The sequence below is a fragment of the Camellia sinensis genome, chromosome 2 (assembly GCF_055761805.1).
Source record: "Camellia sinensis isolate YWXY chromosome 2, ASM5576180v1, whole genome shotgun sequence".
NCBI lineage: Eukaryota > Viridiplantae > Streptophyta > Magnoliopsida > Ericales > Theaceae > Camellia > Camellia sinensis.
This window is the reverse complement of record NC_138962.1, coordinates 68,250,316-68,270,466: the sequence shown is the minus strand read 5'-3', so window position 1 is coordinate 68,270,466 and position 20,151 is coordinate 68,250,316. Positions and strand designations below refer to the sequence as shown.

The 20,151-nt window shown below is 27.4% G+C and overlaps 1 long non-coding RNA gene across 1 annotated transcript; it reads right to left on the bottom strand.

The window, feature by feature from the left end:
• Window positions 1-7,955: 7,955 nt before the first annotated feature.
• On the bottom strand, window positions 7,956-9,618 carry LOC145820098 (uncharacterized). The gene is made up of 2 exons (XR_014361052.1): window positions 9,275-9,618; window positions 7,956-8,166 (listed from the first exon to the last, which is right to left on the bottom strand). It is a non-coding gene; the product is annotated as an uncharacterized LOC145820098 (long non-coding RNA).
• Window positions 9,619-20,151: the final 10,533 nt, after the last annotated feature.

The following is a 20,151-nucleotide window of genomic DNA, read 5'->3' as shown; positions in this document are numbered from 1 at the left end:
TCCTCAAAAGTTAAAATTATATAAAAATAATAAATATTTTTTATTTTTTCACCAAATTAGTTTTTATTTTATTTTTTGAAATTTTTTCTAAAAACAAATTCTACAAATCAAACCAAACAGAGCCTTAGGGTTTGTTTGGTTTGGTTTTGGGAGATAAATTTTTAAAAAAAATCTTGGAAAAAGAGTGTAGAAATTTTTTTGGTTTGTTTGGTTATATATTTTGGAAATAGTTTTGGAGTGTGAGAGTTTGGGATGATTTGATATTTTGTTGTAATTGAGTAGATGTGTGTTAGAGAAAAAGTGATGAGAAAAAAAAAAGAAAGAGAAAAAAAAATAATTGATTGATGGGTAGGAGATGAAAAGTTTCCAAAATCACTAAACCAAACAAAATTTTTAAAAAAAAAATTCAAAATTTATTTCTCAAAAACAAACCATACAAGTCCTTCATCTCTAGTTTTATTATTTATATATATTTGTTTTTTTCATTAATTGATGATGTGTAGTTTCTTAATAGTATATGTTTGTTTTTTCTATTGAGTGATGATGTTGAGTGGTTTGTTAATGTTGGCAATCAAGATATGCTTTGCGAGTCATCTTCCACTTTCATATCTAATTAATTTATGGCAAATAACCTTACACCTCCCATGAGGTTTAACAAAATTACAAATTTTTTCTTGAAATTTTAAAAATTACATTCCGTCCTATTGCAATTAACGTCGTTAACGGATATCATAAATTGATTAAAATATCCTTTTGACATATAAGGGCAAATTACCTATACCGGCAATGTTGGGGACCCCAATGGGGGACGACTCCCAGCACCCCACCTCCACGTGGGAAAAAAAAAAAAAAAAAAAAAAAAAACTATTTTTTTGGCCAATCAGAGAGGACCCCAGTACTCCCACTGGGGTCTCAAGCTTTATTCTTACCTACACCACCTTAAGATTTAGATAAATTACAGATTCTCCCTGAGGTGTAGTTAAATTATAAATATTTCTCTAAGATTTAACTAAATTATCATTTTTAAATAAATTATGAAATGTAAAATTAAAATGGAAAAATACTTATCACACTTCAAAAAAAATATGGTTTTTTAGATCAAAATTTAGGGACAATTATTTTTATGGAACTAAATATTTTTGTTGCGAAAAGTGTCATTATATTTTTAGCAACGAAAATTGAATATTATTGATTAATTAATATCTTTTTGGTATCAAATTTTTTGTTTCAAAAAAATAAATCATTTTGAGATCAAATTATTTTGTCCCTAAAAATTTATTTATTATTGACATTTTTAAAATTATATCGCTAAAAGTCTTATTTTTTATTTTTCAGAGTAACCTTTTAGCGATTATCTTTACGACGGTAGAAATTAGTTCATAAATGTTTTTTGCAACAAAATTTTTACTTTTAGAAATCAAGAAAATTAGTCTTTAAAACACTTATATGTTGTAGTGTCAGATGGTAAAAATATCATAAAATTAACAAATAATTAAATAAGCTAAAAACACAAGAAATGGCTTGTCAAAAAATTCTTAAAAGACGTTTGGTTTGATTTTTGAAAATTAATTTGGTTGAGAAATAAAAAATAATTATTATTTTTATATAATTTTATCTTTTGAGTGGTTAGAAATAATTTTTATAAATTAAATATATTTTTTCTTATTTATTTTTATTAAATTAGTTTTTTTTTTAATTCTGAAATTTTTTTCTTTTTTTTTTTTATTCATATTTTTTTTTTTTTTGATTCATATGAAATTTTTTTCTAAACAACAAATCAAACATGGTTCTAAAATTTTAATTTTTCTATTTAATGTAATTCTTTTGTAAATTTTGTTGATTTATTAAAGGGATTTCAGCAGGAGTAATATTGTCTATCAATTTATATTTTGTTGATGTCAGTTAATCATTCTTCACGTTTAGTTAACAGTAAGAGTTAAATTATTATGTGAATATAAACTTCAAGAAACGAGATGTAATTTTTGAAATATTAAGAAAGGTGTAGGTAATTTGCCTTTTAATTTATTATTCCGTTTGTCACTTCGTACAAGTTTTAGAGTCATGTTCCAGATATGGTATGGATATGGACATGGGAAGTTTCTACACAATTTTAATTTAAGGCGAATTATTTAAGGCGAGTTATATTAATATGTTACTTTTATTTTTTATTTTTTAATTATAAAATATTTAATTTTAAATTTTGAATCTTATTTTAAATCAGGACAATCAAAAATATTTTCTCTGTAAATGGTTTATTTTAGGGCAAATTGCTAACACCCTCTCAAGCTTTGACTAAAATACAGATTCTTCTTGAGATTCGAAAAATTACAAATTGCTCCTTAAGATTTATATTTGCGTAACAAATTGTCCCATGAGATTATATTTGCATAATAAATTGTCCTCTCATTTGTTATGCAAATATAAATTTTATGGGACAATTTGTAATTTCCCAAATCTCAGGAGAAATTTGTATTTTAGTCAAACTTTGAGGGGGTGTTGGTAATTTGCCTTTTATTTGAAGGGTAAAGTTATCATACGATGTTAGTTAACTTATATGTTGTTTGAAATATAATAGTCTTTCTTTTAATAAATAAAGCTTGCACCTTATTGGTTATAAAGTTTTATTTGGTTTGGTTTTCATATTCTATTTTTAGAAAAAATTTCTAAGAAACTAAAATTTAAATTGATGAAAAAAAAAATTAAAAATGTATTATTTTTATATAATTTTATCTTTTAGGATTGTAGAAATAATATTTTAAAATAGTTTTTTTTTATATTCATTTTTGTTAAATTATTTTCTATTTTTTCAAAAGTCAAATATGGCAACAATTTTGATGTCAAATATTAAACCAATCTATTAAATCAAAAACTTCAAAACTAAAAACATTTCAGCCTCATTTGGGAACAGATTTTTTTAGCAATTTTTTAACTTTTTGGCTAAATATGATGTAAAAAAAAATTAGTATATTTGGAATGATTTTTTGGTTTTTTACGGAAAAAATGTGGGAAAAAATAATCTTTGACTTTTTTGTATAGATTATTGATTTTTTGATTTTTTTAGTAACTTTTTAACTTTTAAACTAAAAAAACAAATCCCCAAACAATTAAACATATCGATTACAATATAAAAGCCTAATATTAATAACCATTCATTACATGATAATCATCAAAAAGATATGAATAATGTTATGGATCTCAAATGATTTACCAAATTTTTTATCAAATCTCTCAAATAGGTGAGGGACTCACACAAATCTACATGTGTGTGGGTCCCAAACCAATGTCAGAGATTTGGTAAAAAATTTAATAATTCATTTGGGGTCTCTAGCATAACCCGAAAAAGAATAATGCTATATGCACCAACTGGTGTATTAACTAGTATATCAATTGATGATATGACATAATTTATTATGTTTTTGTAATTTGTATAATGAGTAAGGTCAATAATAATACCATAACTGGTGTTGTACTATCAAAAAAATATTTGTCAACAACAAATGCAACCATCTATTATATAATAACCATCCAAAAATATCAACAAAAATCACCCATTATATGATCATCATCCAATGCATACTAAAAATTAATTTGGTAAAAAAATAAAAATGTAAAAGATTTATTTATTTTTATATAATTTATTTTTAGTGGGTAGAAATAATTTTTTAAAATTTAAAAATAATTTTTTCACATTTATTTTTATCAAATTAGTTTATATTTTATTAAATTAATGACTTTACCCTTGAAAAGGATATTTCAATTGTTCTCATTTGAAACGAGATTCAAAATTTAAGATTAAGGGTTGGTTTGGGATGTCCTAAAAAAGTACACTTTTTGACTTATTGGTGGGTTTGGGTTGGGTTTGGGTTGGGTTTGATGTGATGTGTTAGAGAGGTGATGTGATTTAAATAAGATGATGTGATTTAAATAAGATAGTGACTTTTTGACTTTTTGGCTTATTTAGTACATGCCAAACTAGCCCTAAATATATCACAATTGACCGGTCAAGAATCAAAGTGAACACAAATTTCAAATTATAGGGATCGTTAGTGTAATTCACATTTAATTTATATAATTCAAAATTGTAAAAAAAAAACTTTGATAATGAAGATAAGATACATAATTATACAAAGAAACTGTCAAAAGTGGAAGAAAAAAATCCCAATAAATACGAGAATAAAATTCATATGTAAGTGAAAATATTCAAACCATAGTCTTAAAATTGGGGTCTTTCATGTATAAATAATAAAAAAATCATTAATTTAAATTTTTACTCTAAATGTGGATAATGTAAAATCAAAATTAATGTAATATGAGTCATACTTATAATGAATAAGATCTATAAATATATATTTTTTTATTGGAAAAGGCTTCTCTCTAATGGCGAAGCTATAATTTTAGCTCAGAAGGGGCAACATTAAGTTGAAATCTTAACAAAAATCACAATTAAACTTAACTTAATTTTTATTTGATGGTAGGAATAAAAAGCATTACAAGGCAAATGTTATATTTAAGTATAAGCTTGAGTTAACTGATCTTAATCATTTTTTTTTAAATTTGATTTTATCTATGATAATCAAATAATCACATATTCCATAAAATATGAAAACGAAATTATATTAAGTTGCACACACAAAATAGATGTAGATATGAATAATAAAAATAAAAATAAAAAATGAGGGAGAAGGTGAATAAATAATACAAAGATAGTGCTATATATCACTTTTTTTTTTACAATTTTGAATCCTTAAATTACATAGTAATATATTATTAATTGTTGTTAATTGTGTAATAAGTATCTCTAAACAAATGAACTAATTTTAAGTGTTCATATAAGAGGTGATATAATAAAAAACTTAGTAACATATAATATTTCTCTAATATACAAAATTGATGACATATAGTAATATATTAAACAAGTATTTTTGAAGGAAAAATGTAATGAAAATAGTGATTTAAAAATTTAATATCATACTAGAATGGGTCAAATTGAAACTTTTTTTTTTTTTTAAACTAGAAGCAAAAGTGTAATTTTTCAAAAGTTAAGGAGAGCACGTACGCCTTATCCTTATTTGTCTCGGTCACTGCTCCCCTTCATACCTCTCCATACCCCTCTCTAGGTCCAATTTAGACTTACACCAATGATTCAAACTATCTATCGTGTAAGTAGGGCTACAAACGAGCCAAGTCAAGCTTTTGAATGTTTAAATTCGTTTATTAAGAATTAGTCAAACTCGAGCTCGAGCTGAGCTCTAGTCAAGTTTCAAAAATCGAGCTTGAGCTCGTTCGATTATATAAACGAGCCAAGTTTCAGCTCGAGCTTGAAGAAAAAAATTAAATTTAAATTAATTTACTTATTAAGATTAAAAAAATACAAAATTATGAGTAAAATATATAATAATACTTATATTAATAACAAATTTTATCAATCAAATTTGTAAACTTACACAAACACCAAACATAAATAAAAAATAAAATAGATTATTGAAAATTTATTTAATATATTATTAAAAATAGATATTTATTTATTTATTTTTATATTCATGAGCCTTACTGAGGCGAGCTTAGGGCTACTCGAACTCAATTTGATTAATAAATGAACCTAAAAATTGAGATCGAGCTTGTTCATTTAGTAAACGAGCCGAGCTCAAACGAGTTTTAAACGAGCTGAGCACGAACTGTTCATGAACAGCTTGGTTCATTTGCAGCCATACTTATAAGTTTGTTAATAAAGGTAATCCATACAAAAAAAAATGAATTTCATTAGAAAATTATAAACACGTAAACAAAAAATATTTTATTTTATAAAATGTGGATGGTTTAAGTTTACAATAAGATTTGTTGTTTATTTTATAAAACAAATTGTGATTTTTTTCCCCAAGTTTATAATTTTTTGATGAAACTTATTTTTTATATAGATAATCTTTATTACGAAACTTACTAGATAGACGGTTCGGATATCAGTGCGGGTCCAAATTAAGACCTACAAGAGGGTATGGAGATTTATGAAGGGATAAACATATGGAGGGGAGCTTATCCCTAAATTGAAAAAGATATTGAAGATAATTTTTCTTTCATTAAATTTGATGAAAAGAAAATTCTGGAATATGGAGAGAAGTTTTAGAAAGCTTTTTATGAAAATTTGATGACAAAGTTGAATTTATAAATAAACCTCTCAATTTTTTACTCAAATCTATAATCCAATTAAATCGAAAAAAAAAAAAAGTTAGAGATGCTCTAAAAATCTTTAATTTAGATTGTGAAATTACATGAATTGGTTTGAACCTTTATTTTTAAACCTACTAACACCATAAAAATTAAAATTATTCGAGAGCCCTTAAAATTTGTCAAAATTTGGGAGTCCACGACTTCCGCCTTGCTTGCTTTGGGTCGGGGCTGACTCTACACTAATCTCCTGGTTAAGTACAAAAGTTTTCTGACCAAACTAACTACACCTGTTAGTTACTTAATAATTTAATTAATGGCTCCGTTTGGCAAGAGTTTTTTTTTGACTATTTTAGTCACAAAAGTCAAAATAAGTTTTTTTAGCCACAACAAATAAAACATCATATCCAATTCATAATCATTACACTCTTCTCTCACAAAAAAAGTCAAAAAAATTAAAAAGTCAAAAAGTCTTTCCCAAACTAAACTTTTTAACTGAGGCTAAAATAGTCAAAAAGCCAACTCACTTCCCAAACAGAGGCAATGTATCTTCTTATGGGCAATTATCAATCTTAATTTAGGCAATGTATCTTCTTATGGGCACTTAATTATCAATCTTAATTTAAAATTGTGAGTCTTATATTGAAAAAGTGTATTAACTCTGCCTATTGTTCACATATTTTGATATTGTGCGAATAAAATCGAGCTAGTCTGTAGTGTGCCCCTCTCTTCACCCTTTCAATTTCATTGTTGTCATTGATACGGAACTTATTTTCAATAATTACGGTTAGTCTTATAATTTTGACATAATTATATTGAGTTTTTTTAATAATTTAATTTATATAATATTTAGCCCTTTTTTATTAATAATTTGTTAAGTATTTGAATGAAAAAATGATATAATATCTTTTATATAAAAATGTATATTTTATGTTATTTATTTTTATATTTCCATATCATTTACATTAGTTTCAGTCTATTTAATTTTACTAAAAATGAGATCAGTATAATTATGTCGAAATTATGAGGATTACTACTGGTGTGTTTGGTTGGTTTTCGAAGATAAATTTTCAAAAAAATATCTTGGAAAAAGAGTTTAAAAATTTTTTTAGTTTATTTGGTTGTTTATTTTCGAACAGTAGTGATTGGTACCACTAAACCACCACTAATGAGGTGGAAAATCAACCAAAAAAAAAAAAAACAAGGCACGGCAACACTATGGCAATGGGTGGGGGCCACTGCCACATCATTAGTGCCACCACTAATTAGTGGTCTTAAGCATTTTTTATTTTGGAAATAATTTTGGAGTATGGAATTTGATATTTTATTATAGTTGAGTAGATGTGTGAGAGAAAAAAAAGTAATTGAAAAATAAAGATGAAAGAGAAAAAGTGATTCATTGATGTATAAGAGAGAGAAAGTAATTTTAAAAAACAATTTCAAAAAATTTCCAACCAAATAAAATTTTGAAATTTTTTTTCAAAAATTATGTTTTGAGAGTTAAACCAAATAAGGCCGTACATTTTTTTTAAACTGCAGAGGAGGTTATAGGCTTCGTTTGGGAAGCAAAAGTTGGGACTATTTTTGGCTATTTTAGCAAAAAAAAACAAAATAGACTTTGTAGTCTAATAAAATAAAACATCACATCCAACTTATAATCGTTACATTTATTCTTTCACAAAAAAATTCAAAAAGCCAAAAAAGCTTAAAGCATTTTCCAAATTAAGCTTTTTAGCCTCAAATTAAAATAGTCAAAAAAACCAAACATCCAACCCACTTCCTAAACGAACCCATAGTATAATTTACCCTATTTTCTTTTATTTAACTTCCTTTTTTAATTATCAATACAATAGGGGCATCATTGTTACAATTCTGTTTTCCCATCCCAAATTCCTCAAGGAGCCGAACAGGAAAATGAAATTTTCTGATAAACCATTTCATTTCCTATCCAATTTGAAATTATTATATACACAGTAGTCAGAGTAGCATTGTGAGGACCGAACACTAGGGGTGTGTTTGGTAACGTTTACGTTTTCAGTTTATATTTACAAAAATTTTATAAACTGGTTTTTGTTTATTTTTAGAAAAACATAAACTACAAACGCGTTTGGTAATTGACAAAATGTTTAAAAAAAATTTAAAATATAAAAAAGAGTGAGAAATAGCAACTGGTGGCAAGTGGCGGCGGAAGACAGTGGTGGAAAGTGGTGACGGTGAGTGGTGGGTGGTGGCGGGTGGACGGTGGTGGTGGTGGTGGTGGGTGGGTGGGTGACGATGGCGGGTGGTGGGTGGTAGCGAGTGGGTGGTGGTGGCGAGTGGTGGTGGTGTCAGGTGGGTGGCGGATGGTGGGTGGTGGTGGGTGGTGGCGGGTGGTGGTGGTGGTGGGTGGGTGGGTGACGGTGGCGACTGGTAAGTGGTAGCGAGTGGCGGGTGGTGGCGGCAGGTGGGTGGCGGGTGGTGGGTGGTCAATGGTGGTGGCAAGTAGGTGGCGTGTGGTGGTGGCGGGTGGTGAATGGTAGTGGCGGGTGGTGGGTGATAACGGGTGGATGGCTGGTAGGTGGTGGTGGCAAGGGGAGGGTGGTGGCGGGTCGGTGGCGGGTGGTAATGAGTGGGTGGTGGTGGCAGGTGGGTGGCGGATGATGGGTGATGGCGGGTAGGTGGCGGGTGGTGGTGGTGGTGGGTGACTGAGTAACGGTGGTGGGTGGTAGGTGGTAGCGAGTGTGTGGTGGTGGTGGGTAGTGGGTGGTGGCGGCAGGTGGGTGGCGGATGGGTGGTGGGTGGTGGTGGCAAGTAAGTGGCGGGTGGTGGTGGCGGGCGGTGGTGGGTGGTGACGGGTGGATGACAGGTGGTGGTGGGGGGTGGGCGGTAGTGGCGGATGACGGTGGTGGAAAATGGTGGCTGGTGGTGGCTAGTATTGGGTGGTAAAAAAAAAAAAAACTCAAAACTCAAAACGGAAACACATTTTTTGTGTTTTCATTTTTTGGCCAAATTTATAAACTGAGACCACTGATTTATAAATCAAAAATTTTACCAAACAAGTTTTTATTTGAATTTTTAAAATTTTTGTAAATATAAACAGAAAACTGAAAACGTAAATGTTACCAAACAGGACCTAGGAAACAAATATGGTGCCTTCAAATACATTTTATGTCCCCTTTTTGTCCTTTGTTCAATTCCCATTTGATTTTGTCCACTTCAATTTTATTTTAATTTGTTTATGAAGATAGGAATTTGAACACGAAAGCTACTAATAATATTGTTACACAACACAAACATGACAATTAAGCCACAAATCCGTACATACACAAGAATCCAAAAAACACCTGAAAACCAATTTTATGATTTGAAGACAAACACTATATATAAACTAACATTGACAAACCAACAGTACCATAATCACAAAACCAACCACCATTCCCAACCCACCCCTAACCCATTAATTTAAAAACAAAAATTCCCAAAAACAGAATGAAATAATTTGAAAACACCAAATATGCACTGTCCATCAAGCCCCTTAGATACCCATCTCCTCCATTAGCAGATATGAAAAGGCCTTTCAATATGACCCTCACATCTCCACCTGCCATTAAAAAATAAGGTTATATATCTGTGTTAAATTAAACAGCCCCGCTGCATACCCCCAGTGGGGGTCGCGCTGGCCGAAGACTCAAAAAAAAAAAAAAAAAAAAAAAAAAAGTTTGTTTTTTGGGCCAATACCCCCAGTGGGGATAGGAAGCATTAATCTAAATTAAATATATAAACGCTTCTTTTGAGAATATCAGTTAAAAGTCAAAAGTTAATTTTTAATTCATTTTAAATCACATCATCTCTTATATAAATCAGTTAAAAAAATAATTTTTAACCATATTCTTAAAACACTACCAAAATATAGCATTTTTAGAACCTATGTGACACTTCTAATAATATACTATTATTATCTATATTTTCATACATGCATGTGTTATATCATGAATGTTGTTTATGACAATCAAGAATATGATGGTTTTGCCCCATTTGATTAATTATTGATGAGGACCTACCCTCACAAAGATATGTGAACCACATGTAACAACCTCCTTTGGATACCCACCCAACTAAGAAATGACAAATACCCACCCAACTAAGAAATGACAAAAATATAAATGGACAAACAATTAAAATTTTCTGCCAATAATTTAATGCTGATTTTACAACTTTATTTTTACAATTAGGATAAACAGAAAACAATTAGAAATAGAATTTATGCAAAATGATAAATCAAATTTATTTTAAAATAAAAGATCTATCCAAGTAGTTTATTATTTTAAGAAGGAAGATTACTTTTTACAAATTAATGTTCATATATGTATCCTTATAAATAAATAAATATATTTCAAAAAATAATAATAATAAATAAATAAAGTCTAAGAGTACCACCCAACAAAATTACCAAGAGAAGAATTTTGATTTATAATTGTCGCCCACTAACAAAAAGTTAGTATAGGATAAGTTTAATATATCATGCAATTATATGTCCACTTTATAGTAATAAAATACATAATTATTTAGTCTAAAATATAAAAATAAAATAGTTTCATGACTCAATCCAATGCGAAGAGCCACACCCTATATAATCCGGATTTACTAAAAAAAAAAATTGGAAAAATTACCATTAAGGGGATTAGTGGAAAAAAAAAATTATAAATATTATTTTTCAGATGCTTAATTCTCCCAATAAATTTTCCCAACTGGCATATATGGTGCTGACTAAAACATATTTAATTTTCATAGAGTAGAAAGGGAAAAAAAATTACAATTCACTCTTTACTTCCATAAATATAAAATTTATGGAGCATTTAGGAGGATTTAAATAAGTATATTTTTTTATTTTTTATAAAAAAAAAATATAAAATATGAATAAAGTTTAAAAAGATACAATTTAAATAAATAAAATAGTTATCACTCAAATACACTAATGTACTAAAATACTATTGATCTAAATAAAATTAATCATAGGCATGGATTTGATGTGTCACAACACAAGCTTCAATAGAGAGAGAGAGAGAGAGAGAGAGAGAGAGAGGTGGTTAGTGGATTTACCTAAACAGAGTAGATGAGGATATGGGAGGGGATGATAGATAAATCACTTGGTGATGGCATAAACAGCATAGATGATTCCAGGTAACCATCCAAACAAGGTCAGCAACACACAAATCCAGAACTCTACCTGCCCAAACAACAAACACCAATAATCAATACTCTACATCTTTGTCCCTAAAATGCTTTGCAGCCAACCAAACAACAAAAAACAACATCAGAATCAGATCTACAGAGAGAGAGAGAGACCTGGCAACCATATTTGAGGAAGACCCCAAGGGGAGGCAAGATGATGGCCAAGAGGATATCGATGCAGGTTGCTGTTGATTCGTCTGACATTTTCACTCACAAACAACTAACTGGACACAGAGAGAGAGAGAGAGAGAGAGAGAGAGAGGAAACCAATCTGTGAGAGAACTACCTACACAAATTAGGAGAGAGAGAGAGAGAAAGAGAGAGTGTTGTGTGTTGTAAAGACGAAAACAGGGGTTATGTGAAAGTTGAATGGAGGTTACTGCGCATTTATAGAAGATAGAGACCACCACGTGTACGCATCAGATTCGATGAATGTATACACTCACTTTCCCAACCGCCCCGCAAATACTCGTTTTCTTAGCCTCCTCAATAACTTAGGTCATACGGCTGGACGGCTGGAGTAGAGTTAGAGATGGTTTGGGAGGTATTAAATAAGTGTATTTTTTAATTTTTTATAAAAGAGTAATGGTAGAGATCTTAAAAATTCTACTAAAAGTTTTACTAAATGTCTCACATGGGTGTGGGACCCACATAATGTGGGTCCCATGTGGGTCCCACACCCATGTGAGACATTTGGTAAAACTTTTGGTAGAATTTTTGGAGCCTCTAGCATTTTTGTAGAAAAGTAGAGAGAAGATGTTGATTAATGTAATTTGAAAAAATAAAAAGATAAAAAGATTGATTAAAATAGATTATGCCAAACCACCCCTTAGTATTGCAAAAGTCAAATATAAATCAGATAAATCTTGTTAGTATATGAAAATTTTAATTAAATCGGTTTTAATAAAATTTTGAATTATTTAAATAAAAATAATTAAAAATTACTTAAAATTTACTACTTGTTTTATAATTTGTGTGTTTAAATTAATAATGTATAAATTTATTAAGATATTGAGCAAGTGAAGTATTATAAATTTGAAACTATCATGGTTAAAATGTTTGATTATTTCATTGTGTTTACTAAAACAAATTCAACTTGCCAACAAGCTTTAGACAATTTTGAATTATTTTTTATTATATGGATTTTATTGAGAATATACATCTCTTGTACCTTTAAATATGTATTCTAATCTTATGTTTGGTTCATGAATTTAGATTAAAAAAAAAAAAAGGTGCATAAAATGTAAATGAAATAGAATTATATTTCACCTACATTTCATACACATTTTTTCTTTCTCTTTTCAAATTTCTATCCAAATTCATAAATCAAATACAATATAAGTAACAGATTAACAAAATTCTCCGTTTGGGAAGCGGGTTGGCTTTTTAGCTTTTGGCTTTTTTAGTTATTTTAACCTGGGCTAAAAAGCTTGGTTTGGGAATGACTTTTTGACTTTTTAACTTTTTTAACTTTTTTTGTGAGAGAATAGTGTAATGATTATGGATTTGATGTGATGTTTTGTTTTTTATGGTTAAAATAGCTTATTTTATCTTTTGTGACTAAAATAGCCAAAAAAACTTGAAAAAGCTCTTTCCAAACGAACTAGTAATGTTTGGGCTGCCTTTATCTTCTACGAGATAGATATGTATTGTTAGGGTCAGAATTTTTGCAAGGGCCAAACATCAACAAACGGTTACGCATCACTATATCACATACACATATACATAGAGTTCTTACAATTCTTGCTGGGCCACAACCACCCAACCCCCCTTTCCCTCCGCCCTCATACGAGTGGAAGTGGTGACAAAATTCTCATAACATGGACACAATTTTAGAAACAATGTGCTTGTTTAAAAAGTTGATTATTTTAGTTAGTTATTTAATTTTTTTTAGTTATTTTAATTTGATTAAAATAGTTGTATTTGTGAAATTGATTATTTATTTATTTATTTTTGATAGTTGATTTGATGATTGTAAAAGAAAAAGTGAAATAATTATTAGTTAGATATGGCATTTTGTTTTATTGCTTATTTTAGCATATTATATCTTTTAGTAGGCTATTTTAACCCAACCATCTTTCCAAATACCTCCAATATAAGTTTACGATAAAGATTATGATGCATATTTTTCAAAGGGCGTATGCTATACACCTTATAACTGCAGAAAAAATAACATAATTTTATACTTTCTTAATCATAACTTTAAAAAAAAATTCATAACCAAACACAAAAAAGTCATATCAAAATATCTCAAAATAATATCTAACTAAAAAAAAAAATTGGTTATAATTAAAAAAAAATGATATAACTGAGAGTACATATGGTATGGAGGTGTGTATAATAGAATTCTCCTAAGTGTATAGATACATAGGCCTGGTTTCAGAAATTGATTATTTTAGTTGGCTTTTTGGTTTTTAGTGCCATTTTGGGAAGACACCAAAAACGCTACGTTTTTGGCTTATGAAGCAAAACGCCAGCAGCCGAAAACGCCGGGACTTGCATTTGGGAAGTGACAAAAAAGCTACGTTGTGAAATTACCTAAATACCCTCCATGTTAACAAATTACTTAAAATTCCAAAGTTTGGCAAGGGTATGTTGGTCATTTTATTTTGATTTGATGTCATAAATAAATATTAAATCAAAAATCAAAAAAACCAGCTTTTTACTAACTTCCCAAATCACCTCCAAAAAAGCCAAAAAACTTGATAAAAAGTTAAAAGCCAGCTTTTTACCAACTTCCCAAAATACCCCTTAGTTATTTTAGTCTGGGTAAAAAATTGTGTTTGGGAAGTTGGTAGTTGGCTTTTTTTGTAGTTAACTTTTTTTTACAAAAAATCAACTTCAAACAAATTAATAATTTTTTTTAAGCTAATAATTTAAAAGAAAATTATAATCATAAAAGACAATTTATAACTCGTGAAATGCTAAAGACTTACAATTTACCAAACCACCAAAGTAGGATTTATTGTCATAAGAGATCCGAGTGACTTTTTTGACGTGTTGACTGTCAGCTACCTAATACACAATAATGCGACCCACAATTTAGAGTCCTAAATTCACTTACAATGATATGGCAATATAGCGAAGCTCTATATAGTTGAGTTTATGACAAATTAAAAATTGACACATATCATGTCATATTGTTGTGGGTCAAATTAAAGGAACTTTTTTAGAAGTTTCAAACATTTTCCTTATAATTTATATCAAAGGGTTGGTCATTTGGTGTTTTTGATTTAGGAGGGTTTTTGTTTCGATTGACTAAGTAAGGGACATTGCAATAATAGACTGTTAGTAGTAAAATAAATAATCTTTAAATTATTTAATTGAAAATAATGCGTATTTAGCTATTATTCCAATTAGTAAATATATTGGATATTCAATTCCATGAAACAAACATCCCCCAAGGGCAGATGAAAAAATGTGTCTGGTCTTCTAAAAATTTTGAGGTGACAATGTGCCCATCTACTAATCAATGATGTATTTATATGGCCAAAAAATAAGAACAATGAGAAAAAATGACAAAATATAATTAGTTAGGTACATAGACACGTAATGCTTTTGAAATATTTATCACTATATTTGGTTTTGATTGATTTTTTAAAATTATTCACCTTGCTTGGTAATTATTTTTTAAAAATATTTTTTAGAAAATTGTACTTTCTTATTTTCCGTATTTTTTTATTTTTACTATATTTTTTTAATATTTTGAGTAATTTTTTTAATTTTTAGACATACCTAATATAAATATACCTAAAAAGTAAAAAAAAAAATTGAAAAAAACCTTTTAAATATTCATTAAATACCAAAAATATAAAAAAAAAAATACTAGAATTCAGTACATTTTTTGTATTTTTATGTATTTATTAATTTTTAAAAATATTTTTTCACAAATTTTTTACTTTTTAGATACATCTGAGTAAGGTGCATCTAAAAAGGTAAAAAAAAAATATTTAAAATTTTAAAAATATTTACAAAAAATAAAAAAATATGAAAACTAAAAAACTCAGTTTTCAAAAAACTTAATTCAAAAAACTCAAACCAAACACACTGATTGTTTTTAGTGATTTATTTTCATATTTTAAATAAATTTTTTACTTTCTATATGCATATAACTTAGACTGTAGCGGCGCCACATGGTGACCAAGGAAGTCATGTGCCCCTGGATTTTTTTTTTTTTTTTTGCATATGTATATAAATAAAATTTTAAACAAAAATAATATTTAGAATAAAATGTCAAGAGTATTTTTAAATTTATGAAAATAATAGTGATTATTTTATTGAAATGAAGTGACTATAACAAATTATATTTTTATGTATGAAAATTTTGTGAAAAAATCTCAATATAAAGATAATATCCATTATTATTGATATGCAAATATAATTAATCTCACTATATATATGTAAAAATTACAGTGTTAGTTATATTTACATGTGGAGATTACCATTCATATGTTATTTTATTATTGGTTTGTGATATTAAATATTAATAATCGCGTAATATCACTATTATATGAAATTTTTACTCAAATTTTGTAAAAAATTGATTTATCTTACCATTATATAATTTATTTTAAGACTTAAATATATGATTTTTTTCATTGTTCATGATACACTAATTACACGCAATACTTTCTTTTCGATTATACTCAAAGTTAATTGTAAAATTTTATGTGAAATATTTTTGTAATAATTTATTTAAGTTTTTGTACTTAATATTAATTCAAAAATTATTATTATCTTCTTATTGTTAGTTATGGAAAAAAAAAATTAAAGTTGTAATCAATAAGTACCCCTTCTAATTTAGTTTACTAGCTCCATCACTGAACTTAGATGTACCTAAAAAGTAAAATATTTGTGAAAAAATATATTAAAAATTCAATAAATACACAAGAAAAAGAAAACATACTAATTTTTTTATATTTTTTAAATACTTTTTTTGTATTTGATGAATTTTTTTCAAAAAAGTTCTCCATAAATATTATACTTTTTAAGTGTATCTAGGTTAGGTGCATTTAAAAAATAAAAAAATATATATTAAATTTTTTGATTAAAAAATTAAAAAATATATATGAAAAATAAAAAATTTAATTTTCTAAAACGTGGGTTCAATTTTTTAAAACAAAACAAGGTATATAATTTTTACTATAAGAACATGTTTGTTTGGAGGATTGAGCTATAGGATAAGATTCATATATCTGGTGGATGGAATAGTCCGTTGTTTGATTCAAAATTTTTGTACAAAATTAATATTCCATTCAGAATATTAATTCCAATATATTGGATTGTTCTATCTCATGGGGGGACACAAATCCCATAATAACTCATCCCATGACATTAAATAGTAAAATTACATTTTTAACCTTTTATTATTTAATATCTATATAAAAATAAATTTTATTTATTAAATTATTTATACTTAGTAAAGTGTAAATAATTATTTATTTTATTTTAATAATCATATGGTATTAATTATACTTAGTAAAGTAAAATAAAATTTAAAAATCTCAACTACAAATTAAAATAAATTTATCTAATTTTTATTAATATTCTATTTATTTAATTTTTTTTAAAAGTTATAGTAAAAAAATTAAATAAAATTTATAACTTAGATTTTCTATTATTTAGTAAACAATTCAAAAGGATAAAATAATTTTTTGAGCATTTATCATTCTCCAGAATATTTCAAATAAACATAGAATTCAATAGAATAGTCAAATTCAAATATCTAATCCCATAAGTAAATAAACATAGGATACAAATCCAATCTAACTAAATAGTCCGGGAACAATGTATCTCAAAACTAATAATTTGATGAATTAGAATCTCTTATTATTCAGTCCGTCTAAACAAATACACCCTAAGATCAAGTATGTTTTACAAGTTAGGAGGTGGAATTAGAGTGGTAAGAAGATAGGTCCCACTATAACTTATTTGGTAGCTTCTTTATTGAGGGGATTGCTACTCCAAGTAAAATATTACTCCTATGAGGATTAACTTTCACTCATATAGGTTGGGATTAAAAAACTAGCGAGGGGATTTTTTTTTTTTTTTTTTTTTTTTTTTTTTTTTAATCCAAGTACAACATGTTATATGTAAAATCTGTCTATATTTGTTTTAGAATTTTTTTAATATATAAATATTTTATTTTTATTTTATATAAAAATAATTTAACAATCTCATTACTAATTATCTCTAATACTATCATTAAAACAAACACATCTTTATTTAATCCTCTCACTCACAATTCTTATATTAATAATCTCCTCATTAATTATCCTCTCATTAATAATTTCATCCAATCTAATTCACCAAACAAATCTAGCCTAAATGACTTAGCCTTCGTTTGGCATGCCAAACTTTTTAATTTTTTTGACTATTTAACCACAAAAAAACAAAATAACTTAAAAAGTTAATAAGATAAAATGTAATATCTAAATCATAATTATTTTATTTTTTCTTTCATAAAAATTAAAAAAAATTATCCCAAACAAAAAAATTTAGTTCCAAATTAAAATAGTTAAAAAGTTAAAAAATAACTCACATCACAAACAAATATAACAAGTAAAGGATGGGGCGTGGACCACAGCCATCAAAGCGCGTATAGCTCTCCTGACTATCCACACTGTCAGAATCTGACGGCTTGCAGATTGCCGCGTTACCCCATTTGACGGACCAGATGTGGATATAGGGTTATTTTGGAAAGTTGATTAAAAATTAAGGTTTTTTTTTGAATTTTTTTTAAAAGATGTTTAAAAAAATAAAAAAATGATATGGCTCTAAGTTAAAAATCAAATTCGCTTTTAAGCCATCTTTTCAAAAGAGCCCATAATAAGTAGGTCATAGCTTCTCTCCGATCCAAATCAAATTGAATGATATTGTTGAGTTTTCGTAAACTCACTATGGAGCCCGCATCAATAATCTGAACCATTAAATATATAGGAATTGTTGATTATTTTGTACTTGAAAAAAATTATGTTGATCGGATATAGTCATTGATCAGAACATATTTGTGTCAACAGCAAGGATGATTTTTAAAATAAATTATTTATATAAATGTGAATTGATCAAGTGATTATCGATATCTGATTAACGTGATTTTTTTTAGAGATGTAATAGTCCACAAGATCTATATACTGAACTATTTAGATTATCGATACGGGTTCCGTAGTAGACCCACAAAGACCCAATAGCACCTCTAAATGTGATACTCAACTGGAGAGGAGCTCTCCCAATCGAATACACTTCCAAGTTCTCCTGCCAAAAAATAAATAAATAAGGGAAATTACCATTTTCAGATAGTATTATAAATTCATAAAAAAATTATAATTTTAATTATTACAATAATATTTATCAAATTTATTTATTTACTTATAATTATTTTTTAAGACATACATTGCCCTGAAATTTATCCAAAAAAATTATGTGCTGGTTTTGGACAAATTCACATAGTGGTATTTGATTTTAAAACTAAAATTGTGGGAATCAATATTTTTTTTGTTAGAATTTTAAAAAACAACTTAGCACTCGTTTGGAAAGAATGGTTGGATTGGGTTTGAAACTATTTTAGTCACAAAAAGATAAAATATATTTTTTAATTCAATAAGACAAAACATCACATATAACTCATAATTAATTTTTTTTTTCTTATAAAAGTCAAAAAAACCAAGAAGCCTATCTCAAACGAGATTTTTTAACCCTAAGTTAAAATAGCAAAAAAATTAAAAAGTCAATCCACTTTGCAAATGAACTCTTAATAAGTGTAAAGGGATAAATTATTTGAAACAATAACATTAAGTAATAATTTATTGTACGGAAATTATTTGATAGTTTTGAAAAATTCATGTGGTGTTTGAACTTTGATATTTATTAATTAAAACAGTAAAATTTTAAAAAAAAAATCTTAATTTTTTTTTTATAAATAATTAACAAATGTAAAGTGATAAATAATAAAAATGTATTATTCCAAAATCATGAAATAGCACGTGTATTGCTCAATCACCAGATAATCTCTCGCGTTATGCACGTGATGCAATCGTATCTTTAAAGTCTGTAAAACTAGAAATCAATCAAGGAAAACGAAAGTTCGCATCTATGGGACCGACCTCCCATGTGTGCCAGATACACATCCGATCTGTACATTTGAATCATGTGTCCAATCCAATCCCACAATTTATACGAGTAATGTTTTGTGACCCATACAATTGATTCATAAATTTATTTATAAGGAAAATATTATAAGTTTTAAATTTTTTATTAAATTAGGGGTTGTTTGGGATGATCTAAATAAGTGTACTTTTTGTCTTTTTATGAAAAGATGTGCAGAAAAGTAGAGAGGTGATGTGATGGAAAAAAGATAAAAAGATGGATTATTTGGGACTTCCCAAACTTGGCCTTAATAATTAAATGTTTTATATGAGTGTGGAGATTATAAAAGTGTGGACTCATAGCATGTGAGAGATTTGGTCATTTATTTAACATTATCTTATTTATAAAAAAATAAGCATTCAATAATTAGATATGTAACAAATTAAAAATTTACACTTATTCTAACACATCATTATAAGTAAAATTATATAAATAATTTAGGAGTCACAAATATTTTCCAATTTATGCTAATGGGTGCATACACATAGATTTGCTTATCTATATTATTATTGGTTTGGCTAACAAGTACTTCCAGGATATAAGTAAAACATAAAAAAAAATAAAAAAATGTAATACATTTTTTTTTATTAAATTCAATATATTTTTATTGAAATCAATAAGTTTTTTAATATT